This window comes from Manis pentadactyla, chromosome 2 (assembly GCF_030020395.1).
Source record: "Manis pentadactyla isolate mManPen7 chromosome 2, mManPen7.hap1, whole genome shotgun sequence".
NCBI lineage: Eukaryota > Metazoa > Chordata > Mammalia > Pholidota > Manidae > Manis > Manis pentadactyla.
This window is the reverse complement of record NC_080020.1, coordinates 34,494,417-34,515,343: the sequence shown is the minus strand read 5'-3', so window position 1 is coordinate 34,515,343 and position 20,927 is coordinate 34,494,417.

The following is a 20,927-nucleotide window of genomic DNA, read 5'->3' as shown; positions in this document are numbered from 1 at the left end:
CCTCTGCACAAAAGCTATGTCACATCTAACTCGCAATATTTCAGAACATGGCCTTATTTAGATAGGGCCTTTAGAGAGGTAACTAAGTAAAAACGAGGTCATGAGGGGGGCCCTAATCCAATATGACTGCGTCCTTGTAAGAAGGGGGAATTTGGACACAGATGATCGTAGATGGGGGATGTCGTGAAGACAGAGAGCATGCCAGGGAAGGAGCCGAGGAGGCAGACACTAGCAGGTTGATGGGGCAAGTCGAGGAATGTGTGGGGCTATGAGAAGCTGAAGGATGCCAGGAGGATGTTTCTTCTGCAGGTTTTACAGGGATATGGCCTTGCTGCTACTTTGATTTTGGACTTCTAGTCTCCAGATCTGTGAAACAATACATTTCTGTTGCTCTGTGGTACTTTATTACAACGGTTCCGGGAGATGAATGTAGCAGATGTGACAAGAGCTCCGGAATGTTGCTTCCAGGCTCCCTTCCAGTCCTACTCAAGTCTGAAGTCTGAACAGGGCAGCGCACAGCCGGCCTGCAGGGAAAGCTATTGGCCTCAGCCCGGCGGAGACAGCACTTCTGTTTAACAGCTGGGAGCAAGAAGATTTTCCATGCTTCCCCTGGACCCTGACTCCCTCCTCCCCTGCCTTCTCACCTCAGCAGCAGACAAGGCAATGGGGAGGCTCAGGAACATTTTATAAACGAACAGAGCCCCTTGAATGCTCACCTTTCCGCTGTGTATGGGCAGGGCTGTGTCCTTGTGCTGGGCTCCCGGGGCCATGGAATGTGACCTCTCTCTGTGGGAAGAGACCGAGCTTTGCCAGGGAATTTGGCAGGTACAGAGCTGCCCCCGGTGCACACACCTGTTGCTTGAGTCTATTTGTGGAGACCTCCCGGGTACTCAACACCCCAGGCAGGGCTCCAGCCTTGGGCTATGCGAGTCATGTCTGCATTGTCATGGAAAGACCTTTCACTGATGTGCCCATCACAGGTACCTGATGCATCGTTAGAGGCACACATGCTGAATTAAGGCCCACACAACCTCTATAAAGTAGGCAGGGCATCCCATTTTACTGATAAGCAAACAGAGGCCCAGGAAGATGAAGGGACTTCTCCCAGGGTCACAGAATGAACTCATGGTAAAGCCAAGACTCTCCTAAGAAAAGGAGCTGCAAGTGGGAAGAACTGGATACTTGCCGGAGAAAATACGAGTGCAAAGCAATGGGCGGGCAGAGGAAGGGGCAGCTGCCCAAGGGAAGCACTGAGAAATGGTAGGCTGGGGGGCTGAGCAGCCCTGGCTCTGGAGTCAGAACCAGGTTCTGCCAAGTACTAGCTGGGTGACTGGGCAAATTGCTCTCTGAACCTCCATTTATCTGATAACCAAAGCAAATAATTGTACCTACTTCTTTAGGTTGTTCTGACCATTAGATGACAGGAAACAAGTATTTAACTTGGCGTCTGCTATGTGAGAATCCTTCAGTAAGTCACAGGTATTGTGGTGGTGGTGGTGATTAGCTGCCTGTGGTTACTCTGCGCCTTTGCCTGGAGCTGACCTGGTGACCTCTGGTGTCTCTGTGGTAGGTAGGTTCAATTTTGGAAAGAAGATGGCCACATTGATGCGGAGCTGGGGTGGCTCCAGGCCAGGAAAGGCCCTTGGCAGCTTGTGGGAGCCGGGGAGTGATGGAGGATCCACGCTTGCTGAGGCTGTTTCCATAGCTTACCCTAAGGGCAGTGAACAGAACACAACAAACCGGGTACACAGTTTCCAAACCACTCTCAAGCTCTGCCCAGCCTGCATGTGTTTTTGGAGCCACACAAAGCTTCATCTCCCACTCCCTTCAGAGGTTAGGCACTGTGACCTCCAGGGCAAGAATCCACCTTGGGCAATGGAGCAACTGCTGGACTGGGCTGTGTCCCCCAGGAGGCGACTGGCCCCCACACTGCACCCCTCACATGGAGATGCACCAAACGCTGAAGAAACAAAGTGGGATAAAATGCAGGGTCAGGAGGTTAGTTCTGCTGAGGGTGAATATTAACTCCGAAGCTCCTCAATGCTGAATACAAGAGCCAAATCCTCAGACTATCCACTAGCCTCATGTAGAAACATCTATTTCCTGGATGATCCCCCTCCCCCCATATAGATCTCAATGAGTCTTCCGTGGCTCCTACTGTTCATACCCTATAGGAAGAAGTTAAAATTGCTTAGCCTGGTATTCAAGGCCCTTGGGAATCTGGCCCTGGTCTTCCTCTGCAGCCTGTCCCTTGTTGGGTCTCACATGAAACCACATCTGAGCCATCCCCAGGACTTGCGGTTCCTCACATGCACCTGGGGATTCTACTCCACTGTGCCTTTGCTCGTGTCTATAGAAAGGACTGGTGTGACAGACACACAGTAGGTGCTCGACATGTATCTGTTCAATTAAATTGTACTTTACTTTTCCCTCTTGTCATCTTTAAGAAACACAATAAAAATAAAGACATAGACAAAAATGGCTATGAAAAGTATACCTTAAATAAGAGATGATTGAAATAAATATTCACTGCTGCTGTGTCCATCTCAAGCCAGGGTTAGAGGAGGCTTGTCCTAGTATTCAAAAGAGCAAATCACACCTACTGTCTTGCCCTCTGTGGGGGGGTAAATAACCCGTCACTCTTTGCTCCCCACTCTGCATTACTCACTCAAGCCATGAATGGGGGGCTATGGAAGAAGCCTGGTATGCCGGAGAATATGAATTTTACAAGAGAGCATTTGCTTTTTCTCTGTAGGGGACCAGTTCTTGCTGCCCCCGATTTGGTGGCTGAATCATTTAGGATGTAGGATTCTTGGGCTGAGAAAGACCTGTTAGCCCCAGTAGCCTTACGGTGTTGGCTATGGTAGGTTCTATGTGAGTCCTTATGTGGGGGCACTTTTGCCCCCAGGGACACGTGGTAATGTGAGGTGTCTGCAGAGGACTTGGAGTGCTCTTCTCCAGGTCATCTCATGACACAGCTTGCACCGAACCTCCTCAGGGAGGTCTTTCCTGTCCATCTTATGGTCCCTATCTATGGCAGTCCCTTCATTTAATATTCTTCACAGCACTTCATGATACCTGAAATCATCTTATATATTTGGGACTTTCATCTTCCTCTGTCATGCGTTTGGATTCTGTAGGCATTGTGTTAACCCCCTGTGTTGCTGTGATGTCCTTGAGGACAGGGACTGGGCTTTACCTCTGCTTGTATTGCCTAGTCTCCTCCCACAGTCACCACTATGCCGAGTGCTGCCTAGATATTTGGCGATGCCTGTTGCATTGAACCCACTTTGACAGCCGCTGCCAGCATGCTCAGGGAGCTTTCTTCTCATTGGCCATCTTCAAGATAGAGACACTGTCTTTAGCAAACTAGACTTCATCTTACCTAGTGAATTCTCAAGCAGACAAACAATTGTTAAGGCAAGAGATTGTTGAGTCAAGCTATTGTTTGAGCTCTAAGTATATATTCTCTGCAGAATCAGAGAAATCATGAAAGGATAAGTAGATACTCTGAAGTTGCAAAATTTCATGCTGTCAGTGAAATGTGGTTTCTAATCTTTGCTTGATTGCTCTTCTAAACTGGCTGGAGAAATGTTCTGAGATCTTCTTTTACTAAAAGAATTCCACCAAAGAATAGTAAGCCTTAAATTCAAGAGAGTTAGAGCTGGAAGGGACCTGAGACCCCATCAACCTGACTCTCCTTATTTAGAGTTGAGGAATATGGGAACTCGGGAGGAGTTGTATTCAACATCACCAGAAGTCAGGGGCCAATGTGGAGTACCTGGGCAGATCACCTGCACCTTGGACATATTGCTTCCACCTCAAGATCAGTCCCTTTGTCCTGGCAGCTCTTTTGATACTGTCACACAGTGTTTCTTTTCCCAACTGCACATCTCAATCCTTTATGCACCCTGGCTGGTGGAATGGTGACCTGCTTCCATGACTTGATTTCAAGGACATTGGGAAATTTCCCCTTCCCCCAACCCCTGCCCCAGTTTTCCAATCCCGCCAGTCAATAGTGCCAGCAATTGCACCATCAGAGACAAACTACTTTGTGTCTGGACATAATTTGTCTTTAGACCAAAGGTTGCAGCTTCAAATGCCTATACAGGCTGAGCAGGTAATATAAATGGTGAGTTGGCACAGGTGGGGCTGTGGGGGGTCTGGAGAGCATGGGCCATGTCCAAAGGGCCTAATGGGGAAGCTGGGGCTCTGCTCCAGCCAGAGGGGCCATATCTTCTGTGGTTTCAGGAAAAGCCAGAACTGTGAACTATTTTTTCACTGAACTCATCTGAATTTAAATATTGGCAACAACGACAGAATGGAAGTACTGTGTGGCCAATTAAAAAAAACAAAAAACCCTCTCCCTCTCCAAGCTAGATTTGATCTTGTACATAGGAGTGTGCAGCCATCTATAGATTCTTTTCCAGTGGATGGGGGAAGAGACAGATTTAAGAAATAAAATGTTTCCTCGAGGAACTGCATCAAAACCAAGTTTGGGAGGCAAGTGCAGGGCCCAGAGTAGAGTGAGGCAGGTAAGGGGTCAGGTGTGCTCAACTGCAGGAGGCACTCACCGGCAGGGCTGGCTCTGACCTTGCCTGACCTGGACAGCGAGTCCTCTGAGCATGGCGGCTGTGTAGGAGAGAGAGGAGGGCCAGATACGTGTCAGGGGAATCCTATCAATAGGTCAGGCAGAGTGAATCCCAGAAGTGGACCCACTGGCATGAAGGCCGCAGAAGGCCAGTTCTGCAGGCCGTGTGATTCTGCTCTGACTTCCCTGCTGTGGAAGGGCTAGGCTGAGAGTGTCCTGTGCTTATAGCACCACTGTTTGCTTCCTCAATACCGCCACACCCTCTGAAAGCCTTGACTGAGTCCTGCCCCAAGTGACCTCAGTGGAAAGTGTGAGAAAACAAGGAGCATCAGTTGTTTTTATCTCCAAACAAGCAAGGAAAACAGTTGTCAACACTGTTCCTGCATCTAGGGTCTCAGTCTCCTGACTGTTCAGGAGTCCCTGGAGCTGCTGAAGACCATTTGTAGTGGTGGGGCAGGTGGTGCCCCCTAACTCAGAGGCCCCAGGAGCTTGGCATCAGCCTCTGCCTCCTGTGAACTCCCTGGGGAGCAGGGTAGATTTGTTGCCCTTGAGGTGCTGTTCTGGTTAATTCTGACACGAGAGGCTGGGCCTTTGTGGAACACAGCCTCCCTGCCTCCTGAGTGGAGCTTAGCAGGAATCTGGAGGAGCAAGACTCTGAACTACTCCTCCTGCTGCCTCTTTGGCTCTCCAGCCAAACGCCTGCAGTTTCGGCCCAGCGTTGGGGACAGCTGGGTTTGTTTTGGTGTTCAAACCAGGGGGGAGGGACATGGTTTTAACATAGAAAAAATAAATTGTTTTCAAGAGAGAGAAGGCTTCCAGCAGGAGCCCTTGAAGGCTCTAACCCTGCCTGCTCCCTTGCAATGTCAGAGAATCAACGCCTGACGGGAGCCAGCAGTTAGCAAGCAGCCCTAGGGAAATGAACAAGCAATGTCATGGGAATGAGACCAGTTATCCCCATATCTTGGGAGGGTCCACATAGTCTCTGGGACCCCCTCATTACTTGGATCTTTGATGCCAGCTGCTTGCTGTTTTTAATACCTGTATCATGTGTCTGGGGCCTCTAAATCCTGTGGGGGCTGCTTGTGGGAGCCAGGGGAGAGGAGGGACTCTGGGGGAGACGAGAGATGTGGCAGCTGTCTGCAAATGCTGGGTGTTGAAGAAGTTGTCAGTTGGAGATGGGAAAAAATAGACTCCTCCAGGACCCCAAACTGTATAATTAGGACCAGAGGTGGAGCTAAAGGAGATGCATTTTCTTGTTAATATAAGCAAAACAACAAGAGCAAATACAGTTTTGTTTCTTTTTTTTTTTTTTTTTTTAACAATCAGGGATATCTGCCAATTGTGTGTCTGGTCTCGGCCACCTCCTCAGAGAAGGCTGCCATGAACTCCCTCACCCACATCAAAAGCAGATTCTCCCTTCAGTTATCCTGTTCCGTCAATCTGTTTATTTCTTGCAAGTAACATATCAAATCAATAAATATCATGCTCACTGCCTGCTTGCTTGTTTAACTTCTGTCTACCAGTCTGGGTGATAAACTCCATGAGGGAGAAGATCTTTGTGTCTTGTTCATCCTTGCTTCCCAAGGCCAAGCACGGGGCCCAGCACATTGTAGGACCCCACAGACCATTGCTGACTGAATGAATGAGGAGTGAATGAATACTTCAGGAAGAAATTAATTTCTTGCCACTGATGGATTTAAGCAGAGGTTGGGTGACCAATAGTCAGGGATGTTAGAAAATCTTCCCTCCACCTCCCTGCATTTATCAAGTTGTGCTAGCTACTGTGGCCAACATACCAAAACCATATAATGGTTCCATCATGAAAGAGTTATTTTTTGCTTATGTAAAATCTCAGCTGGATTTTTCTGATGCGTAGGCAGCTCTTCTCTTGGGGTTAGTTCAGGGACTCAGGCCCCTTTTATCTTGTGGCTCCATCATCTTCAATATGCAGCTTTTTATGTCACCAAGCTTAACGGCATTGAGCATTTAGAAACGTAAGAGGTGATTGTAGGCCATGCCTGGAAGAGGGACACATCCCTTCTGCGCACACTCCACTGACTGGAACTCCATCATATCTAATTGCAAAGTTTGGGTCATGGCCCAGGAGAGAGAGGAATGAACTTGGTTCCTAATCCATCAGGATGAGCCATGCCTGTGTTGGGCAGGAGGTGGGAGCAGATGGCTTCTGGGAGCCTCTCCAGTTCCCAGCATTTGTTTCTGAAGGTTTGTGTTTCCTTTTTGTAACAACTTAGCTAAGGAGAAGTCAGGTACTTGTCAACTCTCTTTCTTTTCAAGCTTTCTAATCCATTTTTCTTTTCTTAAGAATTTCCTTCAGCATTTCTGGTGTGTCATTATGGACAGTGAGAACATTTGCTTAGGCAACCACAAAAATGCTCAAGTCGGACAGGTCTGTCCAGGAATCCTGGCTTTATTACTCCCCAGGTGCGTGGCATTGGGCAAGTGATCTAACCTCTCTGTCCCTGTACTCTCTGCTCTGGAAAATAAGAACAATAACAATAATAATACCTACTCTGTAACATTAGGAGGCTTAACAGAGCTGAGGTTTATGCCATTTATGGTGCATTTACTTTAGGCTGTTGTTCTCAGTGCCTTATTTTTATCATCTTTTTAAAGTTTTCACAACAACTCTATGAAGTAGATACTATTATTAACCCTGGTTTATAGAGGAGAAAACAGAATCGCTGAGAGGTACAGCAGCTTACCTCAAGTCATGCGGCTATCAGAGGGGTCGGGACCTGAACAGCATCACCCAATTCCAGAGTCCACAAGGTATGTAGAAGATGATAGCCATCAGGAGTATCAGGAGGAGGATTTTTTGTTGTTATTATCTGCTCTGGAGGCTGAGCCAGTGCTAGGCTTACTGTAATATTAGTCATGATTTGCAAAACATTTCACAGTCTATAAAGTACCTTTATGGCTCTTAGCTTGATAGCTCTTCACAGGGACTCTGAGGAACTTTCCCGATGCTACTCCTTTCACAGGGGATAAAAATGAGCCTCAGAAGGCATGAGTCACCGGCCCAAGGCCACACAGCCAGAAACTAGTGTGCTTGGCTCTCCAACTCTGACTTTTGGCAGGACATTGTGCAGATTAAATTCAAGTTAACACGTCTTAAATACTTAGAATGATACCTGGCACATAGGAAGTGTGTTTTAAATGTTTATTTAAAATATCTATTAAATAAGTATCACACCTCTTCAACAACTATTTCTCTAGTACCTGCTACCTACCACCTGGGAAGTTAAGGGGGGTTGAAACTGTGAGCCTGGGTCTTTTGTCTCCATCCCTCACCTTGTGCCAGTGTCCTTGGCTGCTTCTTTTGGGCAGCTCCCATGTTCTGGCTCCTCCCTGCAATTAAAAAGGAATTTGGCTTCTCATTGTTCCTATTTTTCAGGCCCCTGCCTGCTACAGTCTGTGGAATCATCTTCTAGAAAGGTGTTGTTAACAAGCAGTGGTCTGATGGGTCACAGTCTTCCCAAAAAGTTTATTTACCTTCTAATGGGGCTTCACTATCCCTAAGGAATGATTAACGGTAGAACCTCTTCATAGAACAATGGGGGAGACATTTTTGGATGAAAAGGCCTGAAATCACAGCACAGGGACTTGTGCAGGACGTGGGCCACATCCGCCCAGAATTTTATACGAAGTCTGTTCTGACTGAGAGACGGACGAGGCTTCTCTTTCTCTCCTCTCGTTTTGTAAGATCTCTTCTTTAAGTTCCTTTAGAAGATTCCTAACATTCCTTGTCAAGTTGGGCCTCAAATGATTTCTAACCTGTATTTTTAATGGGACAGACCCAGAAATTCCCAAACAGGAAGGAAATAAAACTGAGACTTGTGTATACACTTATTCAACATGTTTTATTGATTCTCTGCTGTATGTCAGGTACGGCGTCAGGTGCCGAGGGGGGCATGGATGAGCAAGCAAACTGTGGCCTCCCAAAGGTTCTGACAGGGCCTGTAAAATGCAGTTCGCCTTTCAAACCTCAAGTGGGAGCCATGCCAAGTGATCTAGAGTCTCTTGGGCTCTAAGATCTATGATCACATGACATGACAACTTATTTGGTAGTTCAATCAACTCTTTCCTTCTACAAGTAAAGACATCATGAAAATGGGGTGTGTCTGAGACATCTGGTCATATAGTTGTATCCTTCTCTCTTCTGCAGTAATAGAACCCTGATTTATAGCTAGGTGTTTGGCTACTGAGAATAAAGACTGTATTTTCTATCTTCCTTTGCAACTGAGAGTGGCCATGTGACTAAATTCTGACCACTGAGATGTGAGCAGAAACATGTGTGCAACATCTGGTCATGCTCTTAAAGGGAAGAGCATGACCTCCCCATTTCCTCTTCTTACAGGATAGAATGAGGATGTGGTGATGAGCTATCATGGGCCATGGGGATAAAGACACCCCACTCCCCTGGGAATAGTGGAGCAACAAGAAAGAAGAAGAGATACAAATAGTTTTTATTGTTTAAGCTGCAGATATTTGGGGGCCTCCATTATAGCACCTAATTAGTTCTATCAGTTAGTGAGAAAGCAGAGTTTAAATTTCCTACAGTGATGATTGATTTTTCTGTTTATTTCTTTGATTCTGTCAAGTTTTGTTTCATGTCTTTTGAAGCTTTTCTCAGGCACTTGTATATTTATAATTACCATGTCTTCTTGGTGAGTTGACCCTTTGTCATTTTGAAATGCACTGACTTACTTCTGGTATTACTTTTTTATCTCAAAATATTTTAAATTTGAATTAATATAGCCACTCCAGCTTTCTGAGGGTTCACTGTATTGATGGTATAGCCATTTACTGCATACATGGGCATATGGCGTCCATTTATATGTGTTTTAATGTTGAGTTGTAGATAGCTTATACTTTAGTCTGATAGTTTTACCTTTTAGTTGGAGTGTTTAGTCATTACATTAAAAAAAATAAAATGTGCATTTTAAAACAGTTTAGAGTTACAGAAGAATTGCAAAGTAATCCAGAGTTCCCATATACCCCACATTTCCTTTCCTCTATTTATAACGTCTCACATTAATAGCCCATTATCTTTTAATAATTACTGACATGGTTGGATTTAAATCTACCGTTTCAATATTTGATCTCTGTTTTTCTCTGTTATTTATTCTTTTTATCTTCTTTTGGATTATATTAATATCTTTTAGAATTCCCACTTAGTTTCTCTATTGGCTTCTTAGCTATGCCTCTTTATGTTACATTTTTAGTGGTTTCTCTAAGGGACTGCAATATAAAATTTTCACTTTTCAGAGCTGAGCAGAATTAATATTGTGCCACTTCACATAACATGTAGAACATGCAACGATATACTTCCATTTACCCCCACTCTGCCATCCTTTATGCTAGTTGTTATATGTAGTCTGTCTACTTTCATTATAAACTGTGCAAGACAACGTTACAACTTTCCTTTAATAGTCATATGATTTTAGAGAAATTAAGAGAAAAATAGCTTTTATATTTATCCTGATATTTACCATTTCTGATACTTTCAGCTTCTTTCTGAAAATTGGAGTTTTCCTCTAGTATCATATCCTTTAAGCAGGATGAATTTCCTTTATCATTTCTTGTATTATAAGTGTACAGGTAACAAATTGTCTTAGTTTTCTTCTAACTGAAAATGTCATTTCAGCCTTCTTTTTGAAGAGCTTTGATATAGAATTATGTCCCTAGATATAACACTGTGGATACAGTTTTTTTCTTATAGCATTTCTTATAGCATTTTAAAGATGATCACCACTATTTCTGATAAGAGACTCATGGCCATTTGAGTCATTGGTCCCTTGTATGTAATACGTTGTTCTTTGACTTCTCTCAACATTTAAAAAATATTTGTTTTCCAGAAATTTAACCATCATGTATTAAGCACTTTTTCTCTTCTGTTTGGATTTTGCTGAGTATTTTGAATCTATAAATTTATGTCTTTAAACCAAATTTATAAAGTTTTCAGTCATTATTTCTTCACACATTTTGCTTTACTCCATTCCTTCCATCTTTGTCTCTGGAAAATCAATTAAACATATGTTAGATTTTTGATATTATCCCATAGTTCTCTGAGGCCATGTTCATTTTTTTCAATCTTCTCTTTTTTCTTTCTTTAGATTGAATAATTTCTACTGCTGTCTTCAAGTTTACCATTGCCCTTCTGTCAAGTCTATTGTACTATTAAACCATCCAGTGATTTTAAAAAATCAGATATTATATTTTCTAGTTCTAAAGTTTCTATTGGGTTTAACATATTTTCCATTTATCTCCCTAGATTTCATTTTTTAAAAATTCATTACAAGTGTAATTTCTTTTATCTCCTTTACCATGGTTATATTAGCTGCTTTACTGTCCTTGTTTGATAATTCCAACATCTAGATCACTTTGGAGATTGGCCATCCCTAGAGAAAAATTCATTTTTTTCTGGCTTCTTTATTTGAGTAATTTTTGAATTATATCCTGAATATTACAAATGCTACATTGTGAAGACTCTGAATTCTGTTATATTCCCTGAAAGAGTGTCAATGTTTTTGTTTCAGCTGTTAATTAACTTGGTTTGATTCAAACTGCAAATTCTTACCTATGAGGGATGGAAGCACAGATCTTGGTTCACTTTTACACATCATCTGCTTTGTACATGCACCTTATAGAGTTTAGTTAGATACCTGGGCAGAGTTTTTACATAGAATTTGGGGCACTTCTTTTTTGGTCTTCTCTTTTCTGGGATTTTTTTTTCTCACTGTCTAGCAGCTGTTCTTGCTTAGTCTCTCTCCTTTGTTTCTTCAGTTTAAAAAGATGGCGGGCTTTCTTTGGAGTTTTAGCTGCTTCATGTTGCATTATTATCATGGTCTCTTTTAAGGCAAAAGCTATAAGAACTGGAAACTTTCTGTACTGGTCCCTTCTTCCAAATTTGATTTTCCTTCAAAATATGTCTGCTCTTTTTCACTTTATGGAGCCTTCTGACAGTTGTTTTTACACATATTCTTCAGACTTTATAGTGTTTTTTTTACAAGATAGTCAGTCTATAAGGAGTTTAATTGCCATAACAGAAATGGAACTCTGAATGTATTGATTTTTTTATACATATATCTCACTATTTGAAAGAATCTAAAAAACATGAACTTATGTGTGGGACATCAACTTAATGGCATACTTTGGAGACATTAAAAACAATTAAGACCAAGAAGCATATAGGTGAAAATTTTGTTTTTCAACTATTCTCACTCTTTATTCTTTTTTTTTATGTGGAATATAGTTTTTATTTTTATTTTTATTTATTAAGGTATCATTGATATACAATCTTATGCTCAGATTTCACATGAGCAACATTTTAGTTACTACATTCCTCCTATTATCAAGTCCCCACCATATACCCCATTACAGTCACTGTCCATCAGCATAGTAAGATGCTATAGAGTCACTACTTGTCTTCTCTGTGCTATACTGCCTTCCCTATGACACCCCCATATTATGTGTGCTAATCATAATACCCCTTAATCCTCTTATCCCTCCCTTCCCACCCAACCTCCCCAGTCCCTTTCCCTTTGGTAACTGTTAGTCCATTCTTGGGTTCTGTGAGTCTGCTGCTGTTTTGTTCCTTCAATTTTGGTTTGTTGTTATACTCCACAGATGAGTGAAATCGTTTGGTATTTGTCTTTCTCCACCTGGCTTATTTCACTGAGCATAATATCCTCCAGCTCCATCCATGTTGTTGCAAGTGGTAGGATTTGTTTTTCTCCTTACGGCAGAATAATATTCCATTGTGTATATGTACCACATCTTTATCCATTCATCTACTGATGGGCACTTGGGTTGTTTCCATATCTTGGCTACTGAAATAGTGCTGCGATAAACATAGGGGTGCATATGTCTTTTTGAACCTGAGAAGTGTTTTCTTTGTGTAGATTTCTAGGAGTGGAATTCCTGGGTCAAATGGTATTTCTATTTTTAGTTTTTTGAGGAACCTCCATATTGTTTTCCACAGTAGTTCTATTAATTTACATTCCCACCAACAGTGTGGTGTTCTACATAAAATGTAGAGTAGGAGAGTTTCCTTTTCTCTGCATCCTCATCAGCATTTGTTGTTGTTTTTCTTTTGGATGTTGGCCATTCTAACTGGTATGAGGTGATATCTCATTGTGGTTTTAATGTGCATTTCTCTGATGATTAACGACGTGGGGCATCTTTTCAGTGTCTGTTGGCCATCTAAATTTCTTTGAAGAAGTGTCTGTTCAGATCCTCTGCCCATTTTTTTAATTGGGTTATTCACTTTTTGGTTGTTGAGGCACGTGAGCTCTTTATATATTTTGGACGTCAACCTCTTATTGGATATGTCATTTACAAATATATTCTTCCATACTGTAGGTTGCCTTTTTGTACTACTGATGGTGTTCTTTGCTGCACAGAAGCTTTTTAGTTTGATATCATCCTACTTGTTCATTTTTGCTTTTGTTTCCCTTGCCTGTGGAGATATGTTCATGAAAAAGTTGCTCATGTTTATATTCAGGAGAGTTTTGCCTATGTTTTCTTCTAAGAGTTTTATGGTTTCATGACTTACATTCCAGTCTTTGATCCATTTCGAGTTTACTTTTGTGTATGGAATTAGACAGTAATCGAGTTTCATTTTCTTGCATGTAGCTGTCCAGTTTTGCCAACACCAGCTGTTGAAGAGGCTGTCATTTCCCCATTGTATGTCCATCACTCCTTTATCATATATTAATTGACCATAGATGCTTGGGTTAATATCTGGACTCTCTATTCTGTTTCACTGGTCTATGGGTCTGTTCTTGTGCCAGTACCAAATTATCTTGATTACTGTGGCTTTGTTATAGAGCTTGAAGTTGGGAAGTGAGATCCCCCCTGCTTTATTCTTCCTTCTCAGGATTGCTTTGGCTATTCAGGGTCTTTGGTGGTTCCATATGAATTTTTGAACTATTTGTTCCAGTTTGTTGAAGAATGCTGTTGGTATTTTGATAGGGATTGCATTAAATCTGTAGATTGCTTTAGGCAGTATGGTCATTTTGACAATATTAATACTTCCTACCCAAGAGCATGGGATGAATTTCCATTTATTAGTGTCCTCTTTAATTTCTCTCAAGAGTGTCTTGTAGTTTTCAGGGTATAGGACTTTCATTTCTTTGGTTAGGTTTATTCCTAGGTATTTTATTCTTTTTGATGCAATTGTGAATGGAATTGTTTTCCTGATTTCTCTTTCTGCTAGTTTGTCATTAGTGCATAAGAAAGCAACAGATTTATGTGTATTAATTTTTTATCCTGCAACTTTGCTGAATTCAGATATTAGTTCTAGTAGTTTTGGAGTGGATTCTTCAGGGTTTTTTATGTACAATATCATGTCATCTGCAAACAGTGACAGTTTGACCTCTTCCTTACCAATCTGGATGCCTTTTATTTCTTTGTGTTGTCTGGTTTCTGTGGCTAGGACCTCCAGTACTATGTTGCATATAGGTGAAATTTGCATAATCTAAAATCATATCTCCACTTTTATTACAGCTGATTAAAATTTTGTTAATATACGTAAAAAAGAATTGGAATGAAGCTTGGGAAAAAATGAAAATTTAATTTTTTTTAGTTAGTCTTTATTCTTCATATTTTAAAAAAGCATTTCTGTTGTTCATGCAATAAATTTCAATGCTGCTAAAAATAATTCAGGGACAGAAAATTAGATTGAAACATTATACTGAATTTTGAACAGAGTATTAGATGAAATGGGAGATGAAACAGAGTGTGCTTCTCGGCAATGAGCAAAGTGTCACTGGCTTGAAGCTGCCAGGAGAAGCCTGGGGAAGCAGACACTAGCCTGTGTGGAAAAACCTTGTGGTTTAGAATTCATCCCCTTTCCTTTGAAGGCCAAGTTTTCACCCTGTTGGGACTTGTATATTCCTGCTTTAAGACAAGTGGCTCCAAAAGTTACAGACTTCAAATGAGTCCTATAAAACATAGAGACAAGTTTGGGGAAGTGGATCAGAAACATACAGATTAAATTTTGTCAGAAATTACATGCAGATTTTAATTGACAGAGAACATTCTTAAGGGAACATGCATGTTTTGGCATTCCTTACCCAAATCCCAAACATTTAAGAGATGCTTTTGGATAGTTTTTTTAAAAAACAACCTAGACCCCCAGTCCTTCTGAATCTCAGAACTTGAAAAGCAAGCTGCATTATTATGTCTTTTCTGTAGTTTCTCCTCAACCTCTCTTTCTATATAATAAAGGATTTTCCTGATATAATACTGGTGCAATGTAGGGCAAAGGAAAAAACATAGCGTATATCCAAGATCTGTCCTCTACTGTGTACCACTTCTGGGAACTGGGGCAGGTTATTTTAGTGGAATGAACTTCAGGAGATTCCTTGACTATAAAATAGGGCTCTTATGTCTTCTTTGGAGAGTTGTACATGTGAGACAATACTTCCAATGTCTCTGTATAAAATTTCTGGCCTATATTTAGCCCTTGCTAAGGCCCTGTCAATTTTTATTGTTACATTGCTAAGTAAATCTGTCCATGTAACATAGGGTTTTTCTTATTTCCTTAACATATAGTAATAATTTTTTTCTAGCTAAATTACAATTTAATTTATTGTTTGCATTAGAAGAAGGAAGAGGCTGAGGACTGAGCTAGAGCATTGGTTAAACATGATATTTTTAAGTCATCAGAACTGAGTTCAAATTCTTCCTTTACTAGTTATTGACTATTGACATTGTCAAGGGTTTTAACTTCTTTCATCTGTAAAATGAGAATAGTAGCACTTGCCTCTTAGTACTGTGAAGATGAAATGAAACAATAAATGTAAACTGATTGGCATAATATCTGAATGTAGTAATTACTCAAAAAAAAAGCTATCATTGTCATCATCAGGGTTCTATTAGGTGGCAAATATTCTTTCCTTTCCTTACTCTTCTCTACCTTAAATATCCCAATCTGCTTAGTTATACAAAATCATCATCTAAAATAAAACACTACTGCAAATAATATAGTAGATAGTTGGCTTCTTCCTTCCTCCTCTTCTTTGGTCAATTCTACCTAGTATTACTCTTCAAATTTACTCCTAGGAAGTATTTACAACTACAGTTTGCTGGAAAGATGGTGTCCAATCATAGATTCCTTATAATTAAATTATTACCATGGAATTGACAAGTTTTGATATCATAGTGAGTGATCATTAAATGAGCCAATTTCATGCTTCTTAACTTGAAGCCTGGGCTTGAGCCCCGATTCTACAAAAAAGCAGGTGACTAAGTATAAATTTACCTTCTGTATCTCCTTGAGAAGTCTGTTGGAGGTAGTTATAGAATGTAAGTGCTGGAAAGCATGTTGGAGGCAATCTTTTGATAGACATTTAATGATCACCTGCTCTGTGCTCAATACTGCATTAAATGTGAGGACTAAAAAGGCAAATGTGTAAGATATAGTCCCTAACCTCAGGGAGCTCACAATCCAAGCAGCATATTAAAGGCTACTAAAAAACAAAATCTCCCCAGGGAGTAATATCTTTGTCAGGGGACATTAATTGACTTGACCTAGGGAATAAAGGAGGGGAAGACCTAGTGGTACTTTCAATGAAAAATCTCATTTAATTTTTGTAACATCCTCTGACACATGCACACTTCATCGTCTCCATGTAACAGATGAAGAAATCATGACCCAGAGAGATTACGTAATCTCCTCTTAACAAAAACAGTGAACTGACTCTGTGATTGTGAGGAAAGTCAGATCTAGACAGAAATGGTCCTTTCAGTTTAGAGAAAAGAAAGCTTGACCACTGTGTCCACCTCTAAAATGGGCTAGTAAGCAAGGAACAAAGGAGACAAAGTGAGATCCTATGAGAAGTTTTTTTAATGGTTAGAATATTATAAAAAATGCTATAGTTCATACTCAATTCTGATCTCTAAGCTCTTTCCTCTTTCTATGACAATGTCCCTAAAGCATGTTAGCTTCTGAAAGAGAGCTCTGAGTGTCCCACTTCACATAATAAAACACTACCCAGTCTATGTGCAGATCATTTTTCCAATAATGTTACAGTGACAAAAATCAACAAGTTTCTTGTCAGAACATCTTGGTCATTAAAAATACATTAATAGCTCATTACTCAAAATACTGTTCTAATTCTGCTTATTTCCTATTGAAACATTACATTCTAAGAGCCTAATTAACCAGAAGTAGTGCTCAGTGGCTACAAAAAGTATGCTCCATTAAAGAAAACAGAAATTATGATCAAAATGGTAATTATAATATACTGTATTTATCTGACACTGAGCTGCTCCTCTAATGGCTGAATAGCTTTACAATTCATAGAAATAAGGTTTGGGGATGCAATGAGTTCAGAAGTAAAATTAAAGGGGTATATGTTTGTATGGAAACAAACAATAAGGTCTTAAATATTTTGCAGAATTCTTCAGAAAACAGGAGCTGCTGAATGTCCTTCTGCAATGGATTTCCCATTTCCTGTTCTTTTTCTCCATTATTTTCATATGGAAATACATGCCTAATGATCAGAACTAACTCTAAGCCACCCTGCAACCAGAATTCTCCATTCTACTACATATTAGTAGTGTGACTTTGGACATTCTTAACACTTTATTTGGCCTCCAAGCTGGACTGTCAGATTTTATACATCTTTCTCTAGGTCTCATTAAAACATGCTGAAATAATATGTCATACTCCGCAGGGGTTGTGCTAAGATTTAAGATTAATGTGTGTGGAATATAGGCATATTGTAGACCCTCAACACATGGTGGTATTACTGTTCTTACACCTAGTAGGGTGAGACCTTTTAAGGGCAGGAATTATATATGTTACTCAACTTTGTATCCACAGCACCAGCATCATGCTTGGCATTATGGTAGACATTCAGAATATGTTTGTTGCACTAAATCAGCCTCCCAAATCTGAAGCAATATCTGATCTTTAAGACCCTCTAAGTATCATAGCATCTTGCTCCCTGTGGGTGTTCAATAAATGTTTGCTTTTGACTGATCAATAAGAATGTATTGATTATTGGTTAGATAGTGAGCTCTGTTTTCACCCTCAGGTTTAAAATTGATTTAGAAAAGCAAGGTTTGTACATATGAGATAATGGATGCACACTGCCTGTGATAGATCTCCATTTCTTTTTTCTGTGCAACTTCCATGTCCTCTTTTTCTGGCAACACACCCTGGTTTTCCTTGCTAAAATTGCTGTTCCACACTCAATGTTCCTAAGAGCTGTTCAGCATTCTCCAGAAACAGTATGTTATTAAAGATTCTGACACCATAGTCATTTCTGCCCTCTGACCATGTGGAGCTGCTCAGGTAGTCATGAGACCCATGCCTGACCAATTGGAGCATCACATGCCTGTGGTGTTAGTGACTGGTTCACAGATGAATAGAACGTCATCAGAAGTTTGTCAAAAATGCACCCTCTGAACTGAGCTTTTACAGAAGTTACAGGTTACATTCTTATAAGCTCAAAAGATATATTATCAGCAGAATATACCCAGATGCAAAAGGCTGTGGGATGTTCAGAGACTTCAGATATTTGAGGTGCCCCAGTTCCACCATGGAAGATATACTTGGGTTGGTGGTGATAGAACCGGGCTCATCAGGTCCAAGGTCCTGACAGGTCTCATACTCTATCAGACTCTAACACCGTAGCATTATGTTTGCCAAAACCGAGGTTAGCAAGTCTTGTCAGTGTCCTAGTTCACCGTAAATGCTAGCATGCTGCTTTATCCACAAGTCATGTAACAACAATCAAGTGTCCTCATGCTGGTGCCACCAGTATCTAATGATGATGGTAATCTCTGGGGTCCAGGAGAGCGTGAGCACAGCAGACCCGTGCCCAATCAGATCTACATTCCTACGTAGGAATTCTGTGGAACTGCTGGGAGAGGGAGAATCTGCTTCCTGCTGGAGCTGTTTAGAAAACAAGATTCAATGTGGAGCTGTTGGCAGCCATCATGCCATCCTGAGGTGGAGATCTTGGGAAATGAGCCCACGCAGAAGAAAAGAGGAATGGAGAAAATCATGCTGACTCCTGATGCTATCATCTGAGTCTCAGCATCCAGTCATGCCTGACATGAGATTTATCCATGGAGTTCTCAGCTTTGTGGCTACAAATTATCCCTTTTTGTTTTTGCTCAGAATGATATAAATTGCAAACTGTCACTTGCAAGCTACACCACAAACAAATGGGTTACTCAGAACACAAATGCAGTGATTTCAGAGAAAAAGCAGAAATTGTTCCTAGAAAAACTGGGTTACCTTCTTGAAGTACATGGAATAGATGATAATTCTTTGAGAATCAGAAGATGTTTGGGTTAGTACAAAGGGGAGGATTTTACATGCTGGAACAAATTTATAAAAACAACATGGAAGAAAAGGGAACATATTTAAAAAAATAAAATAAAATAAAAACAACATGGAAGAAGATAAATGAAGAAAAGGACTATGGAAACAGTCTGGTGTGACAGAAAGGGCATTGGACAGAGGGTCAGGGTTCTAGAACTTACTCTGCCACCAACAAGCCATGTGGCCTGAGAAAGACCACTTTTCTTCTTTGGGACTCAGTTTCCCCTGTGACAAGATGCAGAATCGGACTTGTAGATCTGTAAGATCCCCTCCAACTCTACCTTCTATGGGTCTATGAAATCTTAAAAGTCTGCTTACCATTCTGAGAGTATCTCTATAGAATTACTTATACGCTCTTAGAATACAGATTCTCTTAGGTCTTTTCATCTTCCCCCTCCTCCTCACCCCCACTTCTTATCCACTTGGCAAAGAGCAATCTCCTTCCCTCATATTCTGAATGAAATTGAAATGGACAAGCTACATTCACGGAAAAACCATGACTTTTAAGCATTAAAAGCACTTGATTGCTCCCAGAGGAAGCTGATCTCTGAGTGGGGGTGATGAGAGCAGTGGGAAGGGGCCGCCTGGCTAATTGTGCTTGTGCGGAGAGTAAAGTGTGAACTGAGGAACTTGGAGGAACTTTGCTCTTTTTGGGTCATCTTCCTCTGCTCTCACCCCTTTCTGTGGAAAATGCTTTGGCTTCCAGGTCTAAATTAAGATCCAAGCTGTATTGTATGCAAATTAGATACTGAACTGGCAGTATAACTGTGCAGCCTGTAGTATTTGCTAAGGCAATGTCATATATCCCCAAAGAAACATTTTCATGTGCTTATCTGGATGCCAGTTCTCACCTGGGCTCCCATTCTTGGTTGGAATGTGTTCTAGGTTAAAACTGTTGCAGAAAGACTTTAAAAAATAACTAGGAATCTTTATGCTGGATTTGAATATGGGACTTACCCAGGTGTACGTCCAGATTTCTAAGTCCCAAATTCACTAACACTATTATGCAAATTTATTTGTTCATTTACTGTCTTATCTGTGGGTAAAATTGCAATATTTTCAGACTCTCTCACATGGCCTTAGTACATCTCCATATCAATAGGTGTTTCCAAGGGTTGGAGAGAAGTAGTCCATCTCCATATCAATAGGTGATTGCAAAGGGGGTGGGGAGTGAGCATGTAGCAGGATGGAGAGGTTTGGCAACTGGGTAGTGAGAGACACAGGCTAGCAGGAGTAGATGACTGCTTGTAAGCAATAAACAGGTTTCTCCTACTTTCTTTTTTTTTTTTAGATAATTATTTTTTATTGAAGGGTAGTTGACGCACAGTATTACATTACATTAGTTTCAAGTGTACAACACAGTGATAAAACATTTATATACATAATTCTAGGTTCCAGCTATCACCCTACTAAGCTGTTACAATATCTTGACTATATTCCTTATGCTACACATTACATCCCAGTTACTTATTTATTTTACCATTGTTAAGTCTGTCCTCTTTTTTTTTTTTTTTTTTTTTTGTGAGGGCATCTCTCATATTTATTGATCAAATGGTTGTTAACGACAATAAAATTCTGTATAGGAGAGTCAATGCTCAATGCACAATCATTAATCCACCCCAAGCCTAATTTTCATCAGTCTCCAATCTTCTGAGGCATAACAAACAAGTTCTTACATGGAGAACAAATTCTTACATAATGAATAAGTTACATAGTGAACAGTACAAGGGCAGTCATCACAGAAACTTTCGGTTTTGCTCATGCATTATGAACTATAAACATTCAGTTCCAATATGTATACTCATTTGGTTTTTATACTTGATTTATATGTGGATACCACATTTCTCTCTTTATTATTATTTTTAGTAAAATGCTGAAGTGGTAGGTAGATGCAAGATAAAGGTAGAAAACATAGTTTAGTGTTGTAAGAGAGCAAATGTAGATGATCAGGTGTGTGCCTGTAGACTA